Source organism: Artemia franciscana, chromosome 6, assembly GCF_032884065.1.
Source record: "Artemia franciscana chromosome 6, ASM3288406v1, whole genome shotgun sequence".
In the NCBI taxonomy this organism is placed as follows: Eukaryota; Metazoa; Arthropoda; class Branchiopoda; order Anostraca; family Artemiidae; genus Artemia; species Artemia franciscana.
In genome coordinates this window covers 3,039,329-3,049,719 of record NC_088868.1, presented here as the reverse complement: position 1 = coordinate 3,049,719, position 10,391 = coordinate 3,039,329, and the positions used below count along the sequence as shown (strand labels likewise).

The window sequence follows — 10,391 nt, the reverse complement described above, 5'->3', positions numbered from 1 at the left end:
GAATGAGCTCTTTCGCAACATTCTTTGAAAAATGGGTCGACAGGATCACCCCTGGGAGAAAAAAAAGAAGCAAATAGCATAAACACAGTGATTTTTATGGTAAAAAATACAATTCCACATAAATTCCACATTTTTGCAGATAGGAGCTTGAATCCTCTACAGTAGGGTTCTCTGATATGCTGAATCTGATTGTGTGCTTTCAATTAAGATTGTATGACTTTTTCTAAGGCTCGTAACTTTTGTTGGGTAGGATTTATTTGGATGAAACTTATATATTTAAAGTCAGCATAAAAGTCAAGTTCAGTTGATGTAGGCCCATCTATTGGTATTAAAATTCCGTTTTTACAGTTTTGGTTACTATTTAGCCGTGTCCCTCCGTACTATAGTTCGTTACCATGAACTGTTTGATAACATTGCTGCGGTCAAGATAGAATATGAGGTCAGAAGCTGGTTTCATATTAAATCAGGAGTTCAACGGGGTTGCTTTCTTAAAAAAAATTATTTTTAAGAAAACTCAAGTCAATAAAACAGCGTTACTTACCCAGGTAGCATAATTATTAAGGACGGTGGAGCAGTTTCTAGGAATTTTTATTTGACCCGTAATTAGGCTAATATTTGTTTGTATGCCCCGAATAATCCTCTCCATAGTATCTTTATGCAACACTACATTAGGCCTTTAATATCTTGTAACGGCTTAGGTTGTGGCAAACATGTCTTCTTGCTTACTTTCTTTACTTAAAGCAACTGGATACCTGTCAATGAGGTCCATTTTAATATTCGTTTTGTTTTTAGTACTTCAATTTAGTACGATTTTTTGTTTAGGTGTATTTTTCAAGTTTTGTTTCGAGTTTTTCGTTAAGTTGCGAAACACTTAGTGAAAAAAGAAAAAAGCTAGAGTTTTGGATTGAATGCCCATGTCTCCTGCCTACCTTCTTGGGATTCATTCTTCTTGGGTATTATTAGTTCATCTTTTAAAAAGAAACTGATTCGCTGATCGCCATACCGAAGCACGGTAAGCACGATAGTAAAATGTGACTGTTTACTTACCATAAATTATGTGCTTTTTCAGGCGTAAAAACTCCCCACCGTAATATGAAAGAAGAGCAACTTCAAAAAAAGAAGAACAACTTCAAAAAAAGAAGAACAATTTGTATAGAAACTTATTAGAAATTGAAAATGGCTACAGAATGTTATTTAAGAGAAAAGAAGAGACTCAGCGACACTCAATTTGATACCAATGGCTAATGACAAAGCAAAATATAAGGTAGTAGACATAGATCGGGAAAATAAATTTTTATTATTTCCTCGATAACGGGTTGAGGAATATTGGGTTTCTTGGATGAGCTATTTTGGAAACTTGATTGAAATCTGAAACTGAATTAATTGCGGTTGACTGACAATTATCTATTTTTATTTTACCATATTATTTGCAGTAGTTAATATCGTTCAGTGCTATTTTTTCTCTTAAAGAGTTTTCTCTTTTGGATTAATACTGGGGACTAGGGAGAGACTACACATTATGGTGTGATGGGTAATCAACAAATATATAATTTTTCTGACAGAGATGAATTCATATTTATGAATACATTTAAGGGTAGCGAAATTCGCATTAACTACCCTTGAGTTAATTCCTAGCTATCGGTAAAAGGCGAATTTATCATTTATCCTTGATTTGATTGACGCTATTTGATTTTAAGACCCCTCTCTAATGGATAGAAATCTCAAACGCCGCCCAATAAAACTAAATTATAAGACAATTGGTATAATAGTTCGTTTGAAATTGCTTTTTGTCATTCAGTCAGGAAAATTGTACATTTGGTAAAAGAAATTTCGTTTTGCTGATAGAAGTTTAAAGGAGACATAAACTAAGTTTGTTACATTAATAACAATTTTAATATTTTATTACGTATATCCTGATTTACAGGTAGTCGATTAGTTACAGCTGAATAATGTAACTTTGCTTACGGTTCAAATTTTCAAATATTAAACATTTTTCCTTTTACTAAAAAGAAATTTTAAGCAAATGCAAACGCCATCAAATGCAAACAGTAAGATAAAATTTATTTTAAGATAACTCGAAAGCTAGCCTGGGCCAAATTTTTAATCGAAGCAAAAACAAAAGCGGAATAACATATACAAGGCTTATAAATTTTTCCATATATAAAAAAGGGCAAAGGAATGCACCGTCATTTTATGAAAACGATAAAGATATTTTAAAAAACATACGTATATTTTGGGCCATATCTTATGGGCCATAATATAAAAAAAATATTGTGATCTTGAAAAGGGGTTAGTACAACCGTAAAAAAGAGGAAAATTTTTTTTTGTCAATTTTTCTCTGGATATAAGGGGCATTGTTTTTCGTATCTTGAAAAGATTCAACAGAGGATATATATATATATATATATATATATATATATATATATATATATATATATATATATATATATATATATATATATATATATATATATATATATATATATATATATATATATATATATATATATATATATATATATATATATATATATATATATATATATATATATATATATATATATATTCTGAATCAGCCAAGTTCATTTAAAAGGCCTCCAAGTGCCATTAGGCAGATGCGGGAATTGCCATTTAAAAATCTCACAGTTTTTTAGCTGATTTAAAAGCTCCCGAGCACCCTAGTGAAATTTTACAATACGTGATTAGCACCATTGGCAATAACATGATTTTCCAGATTTCCAGATTTTAGAATTTGCAGGGGAAAAGTTAATAGACTCGCCTTGAAAGGTATTCTCTATTGTGGAAGCACGCTTTCAATTTTTTATTGATACAAATAAACAGGTTAGACATGCTTGGTGTATGAAGACAGTTGTGCGTCGGATTCTTGCCTTTTTTATTCAGTTCCTGGCAATAAATTCATTTATTGCTGTGATCAATCATGTTGATTCACACATTTTGAATGAGTCAGTCAAAGTGGAAAGATTTGACAAGATGTTTTTAAAAAAGATGTTTTTACAGCGTTGTTTACACTAAAGTTTTCGAGTACTTTTAAAACAGCTTCTTACTGTTCTAATTAAAGAACCTTGTGTTTCAGGAATCGTTTCGAAAGAATTGGGACCAAATATACACTTTAGTATATAGAGCTTGGTGCTTAGGAGGGGGCTACCCCCTTAAAATACCTAATTATTTCTGTTCGTTTTAAATTTTAATGTTGCTCCATACTTTCAGTTGAAAAAACTTATTTCCTTATTTAATTTCTGATTTTTTATTAAAATAATGCCAGGAAGTCTGGCTCCACCTCTACGGAAAAATCCTCCCCATGGACATATTCCTTAGACAATTCAAAACTGGTGAAAATTTACCCCAAACAATTACCATTAACATCTCTTCGTGTAAAAATGAGTCGACAAAGTGAAAGCAAGACATAAGAAGAATTTCGCATTGGAATTATGGCAAATTTCCCAGTATAAAATTCACCGCCTGGAAACTTCCCTCCCTATGGAACATTCTCCATGTGGAAAAATCCTCTGGAGAAAATTCGCCCCTTACCCGAAAATGTATGCATACTTCCCAATAACAAATACCGTACGTGAACAATTGGCAAATCTTATAGCGTAGACCCTTCCCCAGGGGCTATTGTGGGTCGTGTTATCCCTAAAGGCATACAAATTCTGCCTTTCAACTATGCTGAATAAAATGGCTATCTCAAAATTTGGTACTTATATGAGGGAAAAAGTATTCCCTCCTCAACACACTGCTCTTTACGCTAAAGATTTTACAGTTTTAAAAAGTAGATTTGAGAGAAATAGTCAAACTATAATCAGTTAATGTTTTACCACTATAGATGTCTATATGAGATCTCAAATCAATCACCCAAATTTTTGGCTTGTAGATTTGTTTGATTATGTTTCCTGTATATCATGCCGCAGGATCTAGAGGGGGTATGGCTATGGGATATATTAGAAATAGTCTTTTTCCCGATTTGACGATCTGGGGGGGGGGGAGTGGGGACCGGTTAATTAAAAAAAAGAAGAAAAAATTAAGTATTTTTAACTTACGAACGGGTAATTGGATCTTAATGAAATTTGATAAATTTCATTAAGGAAGGATAATCGTGGAAGGATATCGTGTCCCAGAGCTTTTATTTTAAATCCCGACCAGATCCGGTGACATTGGGGGGAGTTGAAGGGGATAACCTGAAATCTTAGTGGAGGGATCGGGATGAAACTTGGTATGGAAAATCAGCAGAAGTCTTAGATACGTGATTGACATAACCGGAACAGAACCGCTCTATTTGGGGGAGTTGGGGGGGGGGGGTTAATTCTGAAAAAATAGGAAAAATGAGGTATTTTTAACTTACGAAGGTGTAATGGGATCTTAATCAAATTTTATTACTAGAAGCACCTCGTAACTCAGATCTCTCGTTTTAAATCCCGACCGGATCCAGTGTCAATGGGAGGGGAAGTTGGGGGGGGGGACCAGAAATCTTGGAAAACACTTAAAACGGAGACATCAGGATAAAACTTGGTGGGAAGAATAAAAACAAGTCCAAGATACGTGACTGATATAATAGGACCGGGTCTTCTCTTTGTTGAAGTTTGGAGGGGGGGGGGGGTAATTCGGAAAAATTAGAAAAAATGAAATATTTGTAACATACGAATGGGTGATCAGATCTTAATGAAATTTGATATTTAGAATATTGATATTGGGGGGGGGGTTTAGAGGGGGAAACCAGAGTTCTTGGAAAACGTGAAAATTGAGGTATCTTTATCTTACGAATGGGTGATAGGTTCTTAATGAAACTTGATATATAAAAGGATCTTATATCTCAGATGCTCAATTTTCAATTCAAATCGGATCTGGAGACATAGGGGGTTGGAGAGGGAGAAACAGAAATCTTGGAAACTGGAAATCTTGGAAAACGCTTAGAGTGGAGAGATCGGGATGAAACTTGATGGAAAGAATAAGAAAAAGTTATAGATACGCGATTGGCATAGATGGAACGGGTCCATTCTCTCTGGGGGAGCTTGGGGGTGTTTATTTGGAAAAATTAGAAAAATTTAAGTATTTTTAACTTAAGAAAGGGTGACCGAATCTTAATGAAATTTGAAATTTAGAAGGAAATCATGTCTCAAAGCTCTTATTTCAAATCCTGACCATATCTGTTGACATCAGTGGGAATTGGAGGGGAAAACCGGAAATCTTGGAAAACGCTTAGAGTGGAGATATCGGGATGAAATTTGGTGGGTAGAATAAGCAAATGTCTTCGATACGTGATTGAGATAACCTTACTGGATCTGCTCTCTTTGGAGGAGTTTTTTCATTGCTTTTTTCTAAATAATGCTAGAAAATCCTGCGCTCCATTCATGAAAATTTTCCTCCCCCATGATATATTCCTCCAAGGAAAGTTCCCCCAATATATCCCCCTCTTCTCAACCCACCCTCCTCCACCTAAAAATCCCCCCGAAAACGTCTGTACACTTCCAAATAACAATTACTATATGTAAGCACTGGTCAAAGTTTGTAACTTATAGCCCCTCCCACGGGAACTATGGGGGAGTAAGTCGTCCCCTAAGACATAGTTATAAGGTTTTTCGACTACGCTGAATAAAATGGCTATCTCAGAATTTTGATCCGGTGACTTTGGGAAAATAATTACCTAGGTGCCCTCCAATTTTTTTGGTCACTTAAAAAGGGCTCTAGAACTTTTCATTTCCGTTAGAATGAGCCGTCTCGCAAGATTCTAGGACCACTGAGTCAATACGATCAGCCCTGGGAAAAAAACAAATAAACACACATCCGCGATCTGCCTTCTGGCAAAAAATACAAAATTCCACATTTTTGTAGATAGGATCTTGAAACTTTTACAAAAGGGTTCTCTGATACGCTGAATCTGATGGTGTGATTTTCGTTAAGATTCATTGACTTTTAGGGGTTGTTCTCCCCTATTTTCTAAAACAAGCCAAATTTTCTCAGGCTCATGACTTTTGATGGGTAAGAATAAACTTGATGAAACTTATATATTTAAAAAAGCATTAAAATGCGATTCTTTTGATGTAGCTATTGGTATAAAAATTCCGTTTTTCTAGTTTTGGTTACTATTGAACCGGGTGGCTCCTTACTACTTTTCATTACCAAGAACTGTTTGACATCTGCGCGTTTGACTCTGGACTCTTTCCAACATAACTTGAATGAACGAATTTATTTAGTGATTCGACTTACAAAAAGTATTTCACTTTCTATTCTAAAGCTAAACGCTGGAAATTTTTTTTAAAAAAGAACGTGAAAGCAACATAATTCATTTACCACACATACATATAAAATACAGGAATTGTACTAATGAGTTCTAAATTCCTTGATTCTAAAAATCTAGGCGACCAATTTTGTTAATAAAATTCATGAATAAACGACGTACATCTTTCATATGCCACACCAAGTTTAGATCCAATGTGAAGTTTACGCTATAAAAACCTAAATTTACTTGTAATGAAAATCTAGCTGGTATGTAAAAGGGACAATCAGAAATGACATGATCCATAGTTTCTTCTTTACCACAGACACATAAAGGCGAATCTATTTTCTTAATTTTATATAAAAATGAATTTAATCAAGAATGACACTTGTGTAAGCTTAAAAGATGGGGTTATCTTTGCCGCTGCTTTAAAATCATTGAGTGTTTTAAAAAAGTGTTTTGTCCACGGCTTGGTTGCAATTTTGAAGGTTGAAAACCATCGAGTTAAAATCAAATTATGTAATTTTTTCCTATCAAAGTTAATAATTTGGTCACTTGTATTTTCACAACTTGTAAATAATGATAATGCTTCTTCATCTATAAAAATACTATGCATATTTGACCTGAAACAAATGCCAGAATGCCTGTTTTCTTGACTTGGCTAATAATTTGGTCTATCTTTTTTATAGCATCTGCTCAAAGATACTTCAATTGGACGTTGATCGAGAGAAAACATCCAGCGACACCTGTCACTGTATCTGTTTTCGTACATCGGAGACCCTTTGAAATGGCAATCATTGACATTTTTTGTACGGATCTTAGTACATTTTGAATAATTTTTTTCTTTACGGCTACTACCCATACAGGTGCAGCGTATAGTATAGTGCTTTCAATGATATCTTTATATAATTTGCTTAAAGCCAGTGGTTTTAAACCCCATGTTGTTTATGCTGCTGACATAAGTTGCAAGGAATGCTGCTTAGCTGCATCAACTCTGGTTGTGACATGTGACAGCTCCATGACAGCTTTCGATGCAAAATAACACCGAGGTGCCTGACTTTTTCTTTAATTTCTACACGGGTATTCATAAATGTTAGCGTTATATCTGGTACTAAAAAGGGGCTCTCCTCCCCTTTTTATTGTCTTGTTGTCTTTTTATTGTCTTTTTAAATCTAGGAAATTTCCTAGAATTAAAATAATTATAATTATATATATATATATATACTAAATAAAATTATAATTATAAAAATAATTATAGACTAAAAATAAGTATTGACTAAACATTCAATTTTTTTTCATACTTTTTCCAAGTCATCATTGTCAATCATTGGAGTTATTTCATTTTTTAATTTTTATCGAAATTTCGAAGAGCTAAACACGCTGTCGAAAATCCACACAATTTCTTCATAGCCAAAAAGGAAGAATCATTTGTGTCGGGAGGGAGGGATGATGTAATTCAATTGTCCCCGAGCAGCAACAGCAATATGAGTGGTTTTGGGTTTACAGGTAGCGAGAACAAGTAGCCCGAACTCCTGTTCGTTATAATTTTTGTTGTACTTGGTATGCATTTCGATTTTCACTCGTTTTATGATTTTTTTTTTGTATTTGTATAAGTATCTGTTATATGATTCCTTCATATGATTATGTATTTAAATTTCTGTTCTTTTTTTTTATTGATTCATAGATATTAGCTTTATTTTGTAATCAAAAGAAACATGGTTTCTTATCAACTGAAATTCTGGGGGAATATTAAAACTTAAAATGAACAGAAAGTGTACCATATAGGAGGGTCTTGGAACAGTCTTGGAAATTATAGTAAAATTAATCTAAAAAAAATTTATATAATGCTATATATATGATTTTCTTCCACAATAATTTAACTTTATTTTCAATGTTGTATCAAGTACAAAACAAAATATTTCTAGTAGTATTCGTTGTCATTAAAAGACCAATGACAGAGTAGGCTTTTGAATTTTACAATTAGGGAAAGGGGTAGTTGCCAAACTGTTCCTTGTAGTGAAAATTATATGTGAAGAGTACCCACAAGCTGACATATGAATTCACTACAATCGGAAATGCTTTCTCTGAGTGGAATGCTGGGAATTTCTGTATTTTTCCCCTTAACAGACATGTTTTTGTGTTTTATTATCATTTATATTTATTCCAGGAGTGATTGTACTTATCTAGCTTTCACTTTGAAAGAAAAATTAATTTCTTACAGTTATGAAGCATAGAGGTGTCAAATATAGTGGTTTTTGGCATTCAAAATAAAAATATTAAATTAAAATTTTGTATTTGATCTTCTTAATCTTCGTTCTAATGTTTTACTTTGAACAAACTACTTTAATAATGCGTTACTTTTTATAAACACTGAGTCTAAAGGTCTTGAATATTTTTGTGTTTGATAACGAAGTTCAAAATTTTCTGTATTGTTAAAAAATACCCGAGAAACGCTTCGGCATTACTCAACAGAACTGAATGCACGGGGTTTATATATTGTTTTTTAAGTAGGCTATTGTTTCGTGTACTTCTTGTAATTCCTTTTTTTTTCATTTTTATACACTTTTGCTTTAATCAACATGCTCTTCCATTGCCATTAAAAAAAATTTGTCTCTAAGCCTCGTTAAATAAAAAAAAAACAAGTTTTTTCAACTGAAAGTAAGTAACAACATTAAAACTTAAAACAAACAGAAATTATTAGGTATATGAGGGGTTCGTCCCCTCCTCAACCCCTCGCTTTTATGCCATAGTTTTTTCGCACTTTAAAAAGGTTATTCATTGTTCTAATCAAACGACCCTTGTGTTTCAGGACTTGTTTTTCAGGAATTGGGAAAAAAAAATTAACTTTAGCGTATCAAGTGAAGCGTCGAAGAGGGGTTGGGCCTCTCATATACGTAATAATTTCTATTCGTTTTAAGTTTTAATGTTGCTCCTTAATTTCAGTTAAAAAAACGTGTTTTTCTATTTGATTTTTATCCTTTTTTAAATAAAACCAAGATACCTGGTTCCACCTCCATGGAAAAATCCCCCTCCTCGCGGAAATATCGTCTGGACAATTCAATCCTGATGCAAATTCACCCGGGACAATTACCCTTAACATCTCTACGCGTAAAAGTGAATTGGAAAAGATGAAACAAGAAATATAAAGAAATTTCGTAAAGGAATTCTAAACAATTCATCCAGCGTAAAATTTCCCCTGAAAAGTTCACCCCATGAAATTTCCCTTTCCATGGAAAATTGTCACCGTGCAAAATCATCCCATCAGAAAATTTGTCATCTCCTCCTCATGCGAAAAATGTATGTATATTTCCCAATAACAAATACTATGTGTAAACAATGGGCAAATTTTTTAGACTGAACAAAAAAAAACTATCACAAAATTTTGACCGGAATATTTTGGGAGAAAATTAGCGTAAGAGGGGGCCTAGTTGACCTACAATTTTACTGGTCACTTAAAAAGGGCACTAAAGTTCTTCTTTTCCATTAAAATGGGCCCTCTCCCGTCATTTTAGTTCCAACGGGTTAATACAATCATCCTGGAAAGAAAAAAAATATGCCCCGACGATGTTTCTTTTGAAGAAAAAAGAATGTGAAATTCCACATTTTTAAGATTGCAGTTTCAAACCTCTTCGGTTGGGTTCTCTGATATGTCTACTACCACTATTACTATCAGCTCACCGCAGCACCAAGCCGCATGAGGCCAACACAGCTACGCACGCTCCTCTCATATCTCAATCTATTCAAACCCTTCCTCTTTACACCCTCCCGGGAAGCTCCCATTTCTTTTCAATCTTTCTTTATGAGTGTCTTCCATCACAAATGGGGACGACCTGCTTTTTTTTTTAGCCCTAGACGGTTGGCTGAAAAGAATAATCTCCGGCAATATATCGTCCTTCATCTGCAGAACGTACACTAGCTGTCTCAACCTTTTTTCCATTATAGCCCTAGAAAGCGGAAATGAACATTATTTTTGGTAAGGCCTACTATTTGAATTACGGTCAGTCAGCCGGGTACTCAGAAAAATCAGTAAACAATTTTTTTGGAAAACATTTAGAAAATCTTCATCCGCTTTTCGAAAAGCCCATGCTTCAGCCATATTTGACCACTCCCATCACTGTACCTTCCAATATTCTAATCTTGGTTTGCAGTTATTTCAAAC

At 33.8% G+C, this 10,391-nt stretch overlaps 1 long non-coding RNA gene across 1 annotated transcript in view; it reads left to right on the top strand.

Annotated features, from left to right (window-relative positions):
- Window positions 1-8,864, top strand: part of LOC136027917 (uncharacterized) — a 29,784-nt gene extending 20,920 nt beyond the window's left edge. The window contains exons 3-4 of the long non-coding RNA XR_010617695.1: window positions 1,070-1,264; window positions 6,922-8,864. This is a non-coding gene — a long non-coding RNA (uncharacterized LOC136027917). The remainder of the gene's footprint in view (window positions 1-1,069; window positions 1,265-6,921) is intronic.
- The last annotated feature ends 1,527 nt before the right edge of the window (window positions 8,865-10,391 follow it).